The sequence below is a fragment of the Ziziphus jujuba genome, chromosome 4 (genome assembly GCF_031755915.1).
Source record: "Ziziphus jujuba cultivar Dongzao chromosome 4, ASM3175591v1".
Taxonomy (NCBI): domain Eukaryota; kingdom Viridiplantae; phylum Streptophyta; class Magnoliopsida; order Rosales; family Rhamnaceae; genus Ziziphus; species Ziziphus jujuba.
Window position 1 is genome coordinate 25,187,473 of NC_083382.1, and position 15,736 is coordinate 25,203,208.

Here is a 15,736-nt window from a genome sequence, read left to right on the forward strand (position 1 = left end):
ATAACGTTAGGAATAATAAAATTATATATCCCCTACTTTTTTTAATTTTTAATTTTTTTGTTTTTAACTTTGACATTTCAAATATAGATATTCAAAATCTTATATTTGGCCGTCTTTCTTTAAAATTCGACTTCAATCGCTTACGTAACTGCATCAACTTTCTTTTGATACCCAAAGATATAAAGGAAAAAATTTAAAAAAAGTCAACTGGGTTTCTCTATTTTAGAAGTCGCAGGGAAGGTTCAGTTTACTCATATCCAATTATTGGCATGTATTAATTACTATTTTCTTCTTCCTTTATTATACCTATTATGCTTGCAGTCATTTAAGAGCTTTGTACAATGCAATCTTATTCACTATATGCTCTCATTTTTATTTTGTTTTTGTGTATCCAACAACTTAACCATCTTACTAAAGCTCAACTAGATATAGATGCTCTCCATAACAACTGTAATTCTGCTCTTTTCCCTTCTGGAAGCGTGTATGGGCACAACTTAAATCTTACCCTTACATGGCTTGCCGGCAATGCTTCTCTAAATGGCGGATTTTACAACATTACTATGGGGCAGAACCTTGATACTGTTTATGGCCTTGTACAATGCACAGCCTATATCTCTGCCAAAGATTTTCAAAATTTTGTAGACAGACCTGCTAGAATAATCTGGGGACTCTGTTCCAACAAGAAGGAGGCCCCCATAGGCAATGGAAACTGCTTGATACACTACTCCAATAAGCATTTCTTCTCTACTTTCAATAGCGGTCGCAGATATTCAGAAGCTAATCAAAACACCGTGACTGATCCGGTTATTTGGAATCGTCAATTGGCAAACTTGCTGAAGAATCTTTCATCAGATGCTGCCACTGCTCCTGCAAGATTTGCTGGTGGAACTGCCACTTACAAAGATTTCAGACAAGATATATGCTATGGTACAGTGTACCAGGGACTTGACAGAAAAGGGCTGCTTAACTTGCCTTGAAGATGTCATCGGTTACATAACTGAATACTGTGATGGGATCACAGGGTGTCGGATGTATTCTGAGAGTTGTTTGTTTCGTTATCAATCGTATTCCTTCTTTCTGTCAGCCCCATCACCTGAATTAGGACCTTCTCCTCCTCCATTCCTTGTCTCAAACTCTGCCATTACCAGAGGTACTTCTAACACTGGCAGTTTGTTCTGGTAACTAATTTCTGTTAATTATAGGCGTTAGTTCTTCTCATTTTCAGGATATTTGTGTGTGATATAAATAATATGGCCGTTCACCACCTCACATTAATCTGTCTAGCTTTATATCCAGTCAGTTTGTTAGAGTTTGTGACCCGAATTCTTGTTGACCCGACCCGAAAAGCTCGCGGTGCGACCCATTTGGTGAAACTAAATTTTGGAGAAAAATTTAGGGTTTCTTCTGTACTATATATATATCTGTATTTTTGTTCGGCCGTCATTGGGGTTTTTTAGGGTATCTCGAAATTTGGCTCACCTTGTACAAATCTTTCGATATTGGATTTGCTTCTCCCTGCCCGTGGTTTTTCCCGTCAAGGGTTTCCACGTTAATTGTGTGTTTGTTCTTCGATTTCTTTGTTTCTGTTGCCATTTGTTTTTCTCCCAATTCCGTAACACAGTTAAATGTGTACCATAATACTCCACTGTCATCATTGTCGTCACAATCTTGTGATGTAAATGATTATATAGTCGTGAATCCTTTTCAACTGACTGCTGGTACTATGCAATCTAGCCTGCGTGAAAACGAGGAACTCCTACTTATTTCTCTTGGTAGTTAATATTTGCTACCTTGAAAACTTGTATATATCATGTCTTTCCAGATGTAATACTAAACAATCTCCATTAAGTATGAGCCACAGAGTGGTGGTATTGTTATTATAGAAGAAAATTGGAAGAAATGGATATGCTCTTGTGTGACAGATTATTATGCCAACTATGCAAACTCATGATATTATGCTAATTTGATTTTATGCAGGTAACAAGATTACTAAAAAAACAGTCATTATTATTGCTGCAATCCTTGTAGTTGTGAGCCTGTTAGTGATATCCATAATCTGTGCTTGCTGTATACAAAGAAACACCAAGAGAAAGGGAGTTGGTAATTAGTTTACATTTCCAATCATGCATTGAATTATGTTCTTAGCTGTAAGATTTAAATTTTGCTCAGGTTCTTCATCAGCAACAACAGAATAATACCGATAGTTGGCTGCTGTGTCCATTTCCCAGCTACAAATTACATTCAAGTATGAGTAAATTGATGATTTTGCTAAATGTGACATAGATAATATTCATGGAGATGGGAATGGTAGCTTGGAGGTACTTGTGATTGGACTAAGAACGATTAAAGTTGCAACAGAAAATTTCTTCAACGCATACAAACTTGGAGAAGGTGGTTTTGGTCCAGTTTACAAGGTATAGCGAACTGTTTTCAATTATTCAATGCACAATATGACATTCTGTACATAAATTAACGACACTGCAAATATTTAAGGGTATATTGGGTGATGGACAAGAAATAGCAGTCAAGAGACTATCAAGTCACTCAGGTCAAGGTCTCGATGAATTAAAACAGAAGTAATGCTGGTTGCTAAATTGCTGCACCGAAATCTGGTAAAGCTGTTGGGCTATTGCTTAGAAAATGAAGAGAAGCTACTGGTCTATGAATACCTGGCTAATGGGAGTTTGGCCAAAATTTTGTTTGGTAAGGATTATAATCTAGTTTCTTCTCAAATTGTTTGTCTTTTAATTTCTTTTAGGATCCTGGTATTTTTGAGGTTATACTCATTAAATTCCTGCCAATATTCTGTGAAAATTTTAAATTATACTTGGGTCCTAACATCATTTAATTTCCAGTCCAATATAATATATGATGCTTCATTTAGGTCCCATGCCCTGCTCCCAACAATTCCTATTGAATCTGCAATGAAAATCCAAGTCCATATTTTACCGATTTATCCTGTAGTGTGGTTTCATCTTTATTTAACTTCTTTCACATGGTTTCCTTTGTCCCTTACTAAAATTATTATCTTTTCCACCCTCGTTTCTTTTTATTCTTCATTCCCCCTTTGCTATCCACATTCTTTCTGCTTCTTATTTTCCACTCTCTTTCTTCTTTTCTGCTGAATCCTTTATATGTTTATGTTGAAGGAAGCTAGCCATGTTGCATTCTTTTTTATAAAGTTACATCCTTAGTCTCAACCTTATTGAAATAATAAAATGTCAAAATATTTCTTTAACTATGTGTGATGGCTTTTTAATTTAAATGCACTTATGTTTCTAATGGGCATGCAGTGGATACATGGCACCAGGGTACATTAAGCATGGGAAGTTTTCAACTAAATCTGATGTTTATAGCTTTGGAATTTTAGTTTTGGAAATTATTACTGGTCAAAAGATCTCAAGCCCTCAAAATTATGCAAATCTTCAAAGCCACGTAAGTATCAAGGAGAAAGTTGTAATATTTTCTTCTACATGATGCTATGTGTATCTCAGATCAGTTACATATCAAATGCTTTCAATATTTTGTTACAGGCATGGCAATATTGGACAAATGGAATAGCTTTAGAGCTTATGGATCCAACAATGGATGGGCAGTGGTCTAAACAAGAAGTTTTAAGCTGCATCTACATTGGGTTGTTATGTGTTCAAGAGCCTGCTATTGATAGACCAAAAATGTCAGATGTAATTACAATGTTTTCTAATTCGTCTATATCACATGTAGTACCTTCACGGCCAGCATTTTTTGTTTCGGATATTGTAAGTGATAGCTCAAAACTAGTCAGAGAAAACTCCTACCACAAAAGCTTCAAATCGTGATCCATCTGTTTATGGGTTTACACTCACTGAATTACACCCTTGAGATTGAAATGTTAAAATTTGTATGCTTTTTTTTACTCTCATAATATTTTGTTTTTTTTCCTATCAATCTTGTTTAGTTATCACTTGGATTCATTATGCGAAAATTGATATCTAGCGACACTCAATTAGCGACGCTACGAAACAAACGTGTTTGAAAAAAAAAGGGCAACTCTGAGGTTAACACGTCAGTAAAAATTCAATAAATATACGACGCATCCAAAAATTGCCGACGTCAAAAGGTCGCTAAAAACAATAACACGGGACACATCCGTTAAGGGTCGCTGAATATGCAGCTGAACAGAGTCGCCTTTAATACTACATGTATATTTTATTTGAATTGTATTGTTTAAATGCTAGACTCATGAAAAATGATTACCAATCACTTATCTATGCTTACATAGTAACAAAATTTAATTATATGAGGTTGTTGTTCAATTATATAATTTCTCATGTAGAGTTTATTCTTGCAAATCACTTAAATAGTAATTTCTTTTTAAGATATTGGTAACTGGCGATGCACAAAAATCATTACAAGTCGCCTGTTCCCCTTATATATATATATATATATTTTTTTTTTTTTTAAAATCAATCCGATTTTCTTTTAAACTTCAAATAACCAGTGAAAATATTTAAGCAACATTACTAAGCTAGTTTTTTTTCTTTGGTTTTTTACATTTTAAGATATTGGTAATAGGTGATGCAAAACTTCATTACAAGTCGCTCGCTCCCCCTCTCTTTTTTTTTGTTTTAATCAGTCTTATTTTCTTTCAACTTCAAATAACCAGTGAAAAAATATCTAAGCAACACAAACGAGCTGTTTTTTTTTTTTTAAAGCAAAATAATGGCACTGGTTTTTATTTTAATTTTTTTTTCAAGATACAGTCGACAAGCGTCGCACACGACACTTTATGCGTCGCCTGTTATCTTTTATTTATTTTTTTTTTTTCATTTTAATTAATCTAATTTTATTTCAACTACAAATAACTAGTGAAAATATTACAGCTGCATAACTGAGTTGGTTTTTTTTTTTTTTTTTAAATTTTAGATTTTGGTAACAGGCTGGTACGAACCTAAAGCGACCTGCCTCTAAACCCGTAACAAAGATTAAATTAGACCGTCCAATTACAAGCCATCAATGGAAGACCTCGACCCGTTACTTATATTTAAGGTAAGAACCTTGGTATGGTGAAGACGCCACAATAGGATGCGAAATAACCTATTGATAAGTCAAATTTGAACTCCACAAGTAAAGCTTGAAAAGTTTGATACAGTTCTTAGAGAACCAAGAGAATCACTCTCACTTTGAATCAAAATTGTAATCTGAATTTTATTCATGACTTGTGTGCCTTTAAATAGGTAAAATAAATTACAAAGCTTTCCTAAATTTGTTAAAAATAATTATTGAATAATTATGGATGAAAATTAGGTTTAGGAAACCTAATTTTGATAGGTTTAGAAAACCTAATGTGGTTAGGTTTAGGAAACCTAATTTGGTTAGGTTTAGAAAACCTAATTTATCTCTTAGTTTTCTAATAAGAATAGGAAAGTAATTTAAAAACCTAATAAAACTAAATTTAGAAAATAAAATAGGCAACATGCCAAAATCCAATCAAGACATAAAATAAAAACTAATATTTCCTAATTATAAAATTCAGCCAATGTGATGTAGACGCATATCATCCTCCACATGGAAAAAGTGTCATGTCACCATATGATGCCACGTCACCATCCATGTCATCAAATCGTCCACATCACCATATTGTTGGATTCCACGCGTTAGGCTTTCTTTCATGTTGGCATCCTCCGTTCCAATCATATGAACCAATTTTGGGTCATCTTCATTAATGAACTTGCTTCCTTGGGATGTGAACACCTCTTGGATTAAACCATTTAGTGCTTCTTTAAACCTCTTTTCTCTTACCCTAGTTATTAGTCCCGTAGAGATTTGAAGTGGCTCTAGACTTCATCTTGGTGTGCTCCTGGTCATGTCCTCATCACAGGCGATGCACGGGACACATTCTGAATTGCTTGTTATCTCTAATTATTAATTTTTTTTTAATTAATCTAATTTTATTTCATCTATAAATAATCAGTGAAAATATTAGAGCAACATAATAGAGGTTTTTTTTTTTTTTCTTTTTAAGGACAGTAAACAGGCGACATACTGTCCACATAGTGCATCGCCTGTTCTCTAAATTTTTTTTTTTTTTGGGTTCCTGTAATTAATATAATTTTATTTCACTACAAATAATCAGTGAAAATATTGGAGCAACATAATTTAGCAGATTTTCATTTTTACATTTTTTTTTTGTTTTTTGATATTTACAATAGGCGACGCACAGTACATATTGTGTGTTGCCAATTCACTCTAATCTTTTTTTTTTCTTTTAATCATTCTAGTTTAATTTCTACTACAAATAACCATTGAAAATATTAGAGTAACATAGCTGAGCTGGTTTTTATTTTTTTCTTATTTTTTTAAATAATGGTAACAGGCGACGTACTTACTACATTGTGCATCGCCTGTTCTCTCTTGTTATTTATTTATTTATTTTTTTGGTTTTGTTAATCATTCTAATTTAATTTTTACTATAAATAACCAGTAAAAATATTAGAACAACATAGATGAGCTGATTTCTTTTAAATTGTTAACAGGCGACGCACAGAATACACTTTGAGTTACCTGTTCTATCTTTTTTTTTTTTTGTTCTTTTAATCAATCTAATTTTATTTCAACAACAAATAACCAATGAAAATATTAGAGCAACAGAACTAAGTTAGTTTTTTATTTATTTTTATATTTTTTAGTTAGATTTTTGTAACAGGCGATGCACAGAACACCTTATGCGTCGCCTGTTATCTCTAATTATTATTTTTTCTTTTAATTAATCTAATTTTATTTCAACTTCAAATAACCAGTGAAAATATTAGATCAATATAATTGAGCTCTTTTTTGTTTTTTTTTAAACAGGCGACGTACTGACCACATAGTACGTCGCCTATTCTCTAAAGTTTCCTTCTTCTTTTTTTGGCTTCTTTTAATCAATATAATTTTATTTCACTATAAATAATCAGTGAAAATATTGGAGTAACATAATTGAGTAGATTTTCATTTTTACATATTTTTTTTTTGTTTTTTGATGTTTACAATAGGTGATGCATAGTACATATTGTGCGTCACTGATTCACTCTAGCCTTTTTTTTTTTTTTTTTTGGTTCTTGTAGTCATTATAGTTTAATTTCTACTACAAATAAACATTGAAAATACTAGAGCAACATAGATGAGCTGGTTTTTATTTTTTATTTTTTTTAAATTGTTAACAAGCGGCACACAGAATACCTTGGGAGTTGCCAGTTCTCTTTAATTTATTTTTTTTTTGTTCTTTTAATCAAACTAATTTTATTTCAACTACAAATAACTAGTGAAAATATTAGAGCAACATAACTGAGCTGGTTTTTTATTTATTTATTTTTTTGGTTGTTAGATTTTGGTAACAAGCAATGCACAGGACACCATGTGCACCACCTATTATCTCTAATTATTATTTTTTATTTTAATTAATCTAATTTTATTTCAACTACAAATAATCAGTAAAAATATTAGAGCAACATAACTGAGCTATTTTTTTTTTCTTTTTTAAGGATAGGAAACAGGTGACGTACTGACCACATACTGTGTTGCCTATTCTCTAAATTTTCAGTTTTTTTTTTTTTTTTGGGTTCGTTTAATCAATATAGTTTTATTTCAATACAAATAACCAGTGAAAATATTAGAGCAACATAATTAAGCAGGTTTTCATTTTTACATTTTTTTAGTTTTTTTATTTAAATTTTTTTCCATTTTGTGTTTCATCTTTTTTAATTATTTTTAATATTGTTTGAATTTTTGTAAAATTCGTATGTTTAAAACCAAAGTTCAAGCAAAAAAAATATTAATTTATGTGTGATTTTTACAAATTGGTCAACTATATTTTATATATACAAACAAAAGCTATTAACAAAAGCTATTACACTAGATATTCATTGGTTTGAGATATTTACGATCATCCCTGTTGCCCATTCATCTCTAAATTCGTTGACATGTTTAGCTTGTAACAAAGTGACACCTTCATACTGAACATGAGAAACTTATGTTAATACATATACAAATAATCATAAATATTAATTATTACATAATAGAGATATGATGAAATCATTAAATTAATAATAATTTACCATTGTTCTTAAGTCCTGGGGAGGAACATTTTTCCTAATGATATCTTGCATTATCATCATGATATAGTAACCGCTTTCTGTACTCCCGAGCTGCATCGATGTCTAAATTTGCAAACAGTAAATTACGTGTAATATTAGATACAAATATATTCAAGTATTTAAATTAATTAACAACTAATAATGCTCACTTTATATATAATAATTACCTTAGCATTTTGCCATCGAAGTTTCTTTTCAGATGTCTTTCTTTGGTTCTATTCAACGAAGGAACTATATAGAAATATAAATATTGTATAATATTATATTGTAGAATCAAAAGTACATATTCAATATAAAAAAATTAATTAAAAAAAATTAGAGTTATTAACTTACTCGTTGAGCAGAGATTTTAGATCCTTATTGATTATATTCTTATGAGTCTTCAAAGAATAAAAAAACCATGCTACTGCTTTGTATACATCAACAACACATAGCATCCAATGATTCCTAAAAGCACCAATAAATATTTTAGTTAATATGAGATTTTTTAAATTAATATTTTAACAACATAATTCAATTAAAACTAACACAATATTACCTTACACAGTAGGGAAAGAACCATAACTGATTATTTCTTGCATCTTGCCATCTACTCAATATATTTATCATCTGTTCATGAGGGTTTGGATGACCAACCGGTGTAATAATATCCAGATGAACAAAGCAATAATTCCCTTCGGAGAAGCCCGTCAATCCATCACATAAATGCCTATATAATCCAATTACAAGTAATTATAGTGTTTATACTTAATTAAATTGAAGAATTAGTTATAAGCACATCCAAATTTATGTTACCTTATGTAGAACAAGATGCACTCAGAAGATAATTCTTGCATGTAACAAAAATTGTTTATGTCGCTCCTCGCTATGCCCAGCTGTTGTTCTTCCCCAAAAATCTCTTTTTTCATATTAAATACCCATAAATGACCGCTCTCAACGTCCTTAATACGGCATAGCAACTCTTGGATGATGGCGTAACGACTAAAGGATCAACATTATCATCTTGATCAACCTCAACATGTGACTTGCTCGAACTTCCCTACAAATATAAACAAACAACATTTAAGGTAGAACAAAAATGAAATTATTTAAAAGTTTAATATTATATATAGCTGCATCGAATAATACCTCATCAGATGGCAAAATAACAAGATCTCTCAGCCATGCAACAAAAGCACCTTCAGCATCATTGACATGTATAATGTAAAATGACGAAATAGGCAAAGGTGCAAATCCATCAATAAGGTCATCAACAGTGACTTTATAATTTTGTGCACCTAGCTTCACACCATAGCACATATTCATTGGCAGCGAAGGTATCAAAGTGCCATGTGCTACTATATGGCCGACATTGCCTTGTGCAAGATTGCATTTTACACCCTACAAAGTTAAAAAAAAAAATTAATATATATTCATATGACAATATAAATACTCAATCTCATGACCTCATGGAGGTAGGTAAGGGGTCTTCAACCACGGGAGTTATACAGATAATAATAACCCACTGAAACATATATATATATATATATATATATATAAATATATATACATATATAATGAAATAATTTTCATCTAAATACCTCTGAACATATCATAAGTGATGGATAGATCGGAGGAGCATAATCTTATAATGTAGATTGGGTTCCATGAGTAGCAACATCATCGATTGAGATCCCAGGAGCATCAACATTATCGGTTGGGAGAGTCACTTGACCAGCAACATCATTGGCTGGATGAGAAAGCAACGGGATATCAATACCACATGCCCATATGAGCGTGCAACCTGGGAAGCGCTACTGCTACTTGAATTTTTGACGATCGCCATAAGACCTTTGAGCAGTATCTCCATCACTGCCATTTTTTCACCTCCCTCCGACTTAGTCTTTTTTTGTGAACTTTGCTTAGGAGTATGGAAAAAGCCTACCTTCGTACTCCTCTTTTCCTAAAGCTTGTGTGAGGATATCAACCTGAGGTGAAGGCTGAATTTCTCCTTCTGCTGCCTTCTTCTTTAAGTCATTCTACAATATATTTATTCAATGATTAAATATATCAGTTTATATAATAATGAACCAAATAATAATATATGTAACAAATATTCATAAAAAATACAATTCTCACAAATTTTTCCTGCTAAATGTTCAATTTCTTCATTTGCATATTTTCCATTCTTCCCCATATGTGCCCATATCCACAGGTCATGTCAGTCTACATAATCTTGGGTGACTCTTTCAAGTTGCTTCAAAAGTTACAAATAAATTAATTTTAGTAATGAAAGTGAATAACAATGACAAAATTAATAGAGTTAAATGTAAATAAAAATAAATTGCATATAGTGGTTTTTTCTAATCTCGCATAGCCCATTGCACCCATCCTATGTGGATACTTGTTTAATTTTCATTTTTCTGAATATTTTGACTTAATGCCTACAAAATTTATAAACACATGTACATACTAGATAACCCAAATAATTTAGGCCACCATAACAAATTTGAATTTTTATATAAATAATGACAACGCAATTTAATACAACATTAACGTTCATTAAATAAAACTATACCTTGAATTTATCCGACGACCTTTGTTGTACAAAATCATCCCACACCTCTTGACCTATGAATTCATACATTGAGGATGGATGCTAGAACACTTCGGGATGTCTATATAAGTAAGTCTTAAATTTTCTCCATTTGTCACAACAATCTTTTAAAGATGCCTTCCTAAAACTATCATCTTTACCCGTATATTGCTACAAAATTAAAATATATATATATATAGATATATATATTTAGTAACATTGATTAATGCAAGTAAAATGCACACAAGTTACAAAAGAAAAAAATGAAATTATAAAATCTTCATCAATTAAAATGACTCATACTAAACAAGATTTAATAATAATGTACTGCGTACCTTTATCTATTCCCATAGGTTAACTTTTAACCCCTTTGACACATCTCTCCAATTAGGTATATTAATTGGTATTGTGTTCCTAACCAGTGAGCCCTCCAAATTGTTCATTCGAACGGCCTCATAGTTAATAGCAACTCCAACCTCATTATATTGAGGTTGAAGCTTTTGCTTCCCCCTAAATCCTTCCTAAGGCCTTTCATCGTTGTAGCCCCTCATTTTCTACGCCTTGGGGATGACGTAGTCAATCTTTCCATATCACTGGATGGTGATCTAGCGCCATCCTTATCTAAGAGGACATGTTCATTAAAAGGATCCATAATTCTACATAGAAAAAAACATAAACACAAATTAATATTACTAACAATACGAACATAGTGTGTAGTATAATTAACATACCATTAATAACAATAATAAATGATAAATTCATGTAATTTATTTACCAATTGATTCAGTAACTAGTATCTTTTAACATCTATCTCCCCTAACAGTCATTAACATTTTCAACCACAACAGGCGATTAAATCACTAATGGATTGTGAGCCGTACAAATGACGTCATTTTAACACACGTAATAGAGAACCATATGTGTTATAGTTGACATTTCTTACGTAATTTATAACGGCTATATCTTAAATTTAAACATATGAACACATAATACAAAAATTAGCATATCATTTTGCATTACATACAAGTGAACCCCACTCGATCAATATATCTATTTTAAAAAAAAATTCAGCTAACCTATTGTCAATGACAAGACATGATTTTGACCCAAAAAAAAACCCAACAACATAAAAGTAACGAACAATTAAAAAAAAAAAAAAAAAACAGCAAACAGAAAATTTTTTGGAGCAGCACATACACCACCGAACCCCATAACTGATAAAAAACATCACACCTTTACAAATCCAGCAATAAAGATGAAACTCAAGTCACCATAGCAGGGGACGGCGAAGGCATGGTAGAAACCCAGCAACCTAATCCCGACGACAAGACAACAAAAATCCCAGCCCCCTAACCCTACAACAGCACAGTTCACGGCCTACCCAACTCGACCACGGCCACGACCATGGAAAAACAGGGAAGTGCTTCCAACCCAACCACCGGCAAGAAGAAGAAGCAGAGGAAGATGGAACTTTGAAATTTAGGAAAGAAACCCACAAAATCCTTTAAACCCACCAAAGAAACACGAATGCATAATGAGAGAGTGATCTTTCAAAATCTGCAAACCCTTCAAGTACTTGGGGTTAAATATTGAAAAGATAGCCCATCGAAAAACGTGTTATTTTATTTTTTAATATTTCATGATTATTGGGGAATAAAAGAAGAACAAAAAAGGGGGGGAAAAAAAAGAGAACAGGTAACGCATAATGTGTACTGTTCGTCGCCCGTTAACTATAGTTAAAAAAAAAAAAAAAAAAAACAGCCCAGCTATGTTGCTCTAATATTTTCACTGGTTAATTGTAGTTGCAATAAAAATATATTGATATCAAGCATTAAACCAAAAAAAAAAAAAAAACAAGGAACCGGCGACACACAATGTATAATATGCGTTGCCTGTTACATACATTTAAAAAAAAAAAAAGCCCAAATATTTGCACTGGTTATTTGTAGCTGCAATTAAAAAGAACCCAAAAAAAAAAAAAAGGAAACAAGCGATGCATAAAGTGACTTGTGCGTCGTCTGTTACCTATATATTTAAAAAAATATATATATCAAAAGTCAGCCCAATTATGTTGCTCTAATATTTTCACCGGTTATTTGTAGTTGCAATTAAATTAGATTAATAAAAAGAACCGAAAAAAAAAAAAAGAAACAAGGGACGCATAAAGTGACCTATGCGTTGCCTATTACCTATATATTTAAAGAAAAAAAAAACCAAAAACTAGTCCAGTTATGTTGCTCTAATATTTTCACTGGTTATTTATAGCTGCAATTAAACTAGATTGATAAAAAAAACCCAAAAAAATAAAGAAAGGAAACAAGCGATGCATAAAGTGACTTGTGCATCACCTGTCACCTATATATTTGAAAAAGAAACAAAGCAAAAACCAGCCTAATCATGTTGCTCTAATATTTTCACTGGTCATTTGTAGTTGCAATAAAATTAGCTTGATAAAAAGAACCAAAAAGGAAAAATAAAAAAAAAACAAGGAACCGGTGATGCACAATGTATACTATGCATCGCCTATTAACTATATTTAAAAAAAGAAAGAAAAATAGCCTAGTTATGTTGCTCTAATATTTTCACTGGTTATTTGTAGTTGCAATAAAACTAGTTTGACAAAAAGAAAGCAAAAAAATAAAAATAAAAAAACAGCCCAAATATATTGCTCTAATATTTTCACTGGTTATTTGTAGTTGCAATAACACTAGACTGATAAAAAGATATAGGAAAAAAAAAACTAATAGGCGACGCATAGTATTTGTTATGCGTCACCTGATGTCTCTATTTAACCAAAAAAAAAAAAAAAACAATAGTTCACTTATGTTGCTCTAATATTTTCACTTGCCATAAAACTAGATTGATTAAAGGAACCCAAAAAAAAAAAAAAAGAGAACAGACGACGCATATGGTATTCTTTGCGTCACCAGTTACCTATATTTAAAAGAAAAATAATTCATGATTCATTCTATTATAAATATTAAATTCAAATAAACTACCATTGATACCCAAAAACCATAAAGTTCATCTAGTTGAACATACTTACATCAAACAATTGGACTATAAGTCCTTGTTCTATTAGATCAATTTACAATAGGTATATTCTATCTCAAATTAGGTCATTAGATGTGTTTTTGTGTTTCGGGTATACACATATATGTGAATTAATGAAAAGAGCATTGATAAAACTGTTTTCTGTTTTTACAATTGGTATATCCTATCTCTAATATTTTTACTGATTATTTGTAGTTACACTAAAACTAGATTTATTAAAAGAACACAAAAAAAAAAAATTTAAATAAAGAGAACCGGCGACGTGTAACGTAGTATGTGCATCGCCTGTTACCTAAATTTTTTTTTTAACCAAAAAAAATTAACAGCCCAGTTATGTTGCTCTAATATTATGATTGGTTATTAAGAGTTACAATAAAACTAGATTGATAAAAAGAACCCCAAAAAAAAAAAAAGGTAACAAGTGACGCACAAGTTAACCTGTGCATTGCCTGTTACCTATATTAAACAAGAAAAAAAAAACCAGCCCATTTGTTTTGCTTTAATATTTTCACTGGTTATTTGTAGTTGTAATAACACTAGATTGATAAAAAAACTAAAAGAAAAAAGGAACAGGCGACGCATAAAATACATTGTGCATCGCCTGTTAACACTATTTAAAAAAAAATAATAATAATAATCTATTTATGTTGCTATAATATTTTCACTTTTTATCTATAGTTGCAATAAAATTAAATTGATTAAAAGAACACAAAAAAAAAAAAAGAAAACTGGAGACGCACAACGTGTTATATGCGTCGCTTGTTACCTATATTTAAAAAAAAAATTTCATTATTCATTCTATTATAAATTTTAAATTCAAATAAACTATCATTGAAACCCAAAAACCTTAAAGTTCATCTAGTTGAACATACTTACATCGAACAATTGGACTATAAGTCCTTGTTGCTTCAGATCAATTTACAATAGGTATATCCTATCTCAAATTCAGTCGTGACATGTGTTTTTGTGTTTTGGGTATACACATATATGTGAATTAATGAAAAGAGAATTAATAAAATTGTTTTCTATTTTTACAATTGGTATATCCTATCTCTAATATCTTCACTGATTATTTGTAGTTGCACTAAAACTATATTTATTAAAAGAACCAAAAAAAATTAAATAAAGAGAACCGGCAACCTATACTGTAGTATGTGCGTCGCCTGTTACCTAAAATTAAAAAAAAAAAAAAGCCCAATTATGTTACTCTAATATTTTCACTAGTCATTTGTAGCTGCAATTAAACTAGATTGATAAAAGGAACAAAAAAAAAAAAAACAAAAAACAAGGGAACAGGCGACATACAATGAGAGAACCGGCCTTGGGGACCCTTCCAGGATCTCCCTGGTGGTCCCGCCTGGTGAAGTACCACTGGACAATTCCTAAGAATATCCAATGGAACTCCGCCTGACATGTGGACAACCAACACAAGTAAGATCAATAATACCCCAACATATAAATATAAATAAATCCAGAACAACATAAAAGTCCACAACCGGCCTAAGGTACTACAGGCCATAACCAAAACATAAATACCATGGTCTCTACAGAGTCCCAAATTTAATATCAGAGCATTCTAAAAGTGTTAACGAAGTCTGAGAGTGCAAATAAGTAATAAACGAGTCTGAAAAGAAAAGATAAGATAAGAAAAGATAAATACTGCTGCTGTCGCAGAAGAACGAAGTAACGAGCGGTGCGCGAGGTGGACTACTACTAACTGCCTGAGCCTTGGGGAATGAATTTAAAACAAACAAAATGTGAAATAAGGAAATCTCAGTGAGTGGCATAGTATAATAGGAAAATAATAATTTACTTCAGCAAAATCTTTCTCTCAATACCTCTTATTCCTCTCGTTAGAAAAGTTTCCCGTTTAAAATCATTTCACAAAATCCAAACTTGTACCCCATTCAATATCATAAAATCGATGCTCAAAAGTATAAAATGAACGATCATTACAATATTATAAAATGTCTTAATCGAGATATAAGAATTG

The 15,736-nt window shown here is 31.5% G+C and overlaps 1 pseudogene; it reads left to right on the forward strand.

Moving 5' to 3' along the window:
- Positions 1-341: 341 nt before the first annotated feature.
- The window catches only part of LOC107435742 (cysteine-rich receptor-like protein kinase 7), a 56,531-nt pseudogene continuing 41,136 nt past the window's right edge, over positions 342-15,736 (forward strand).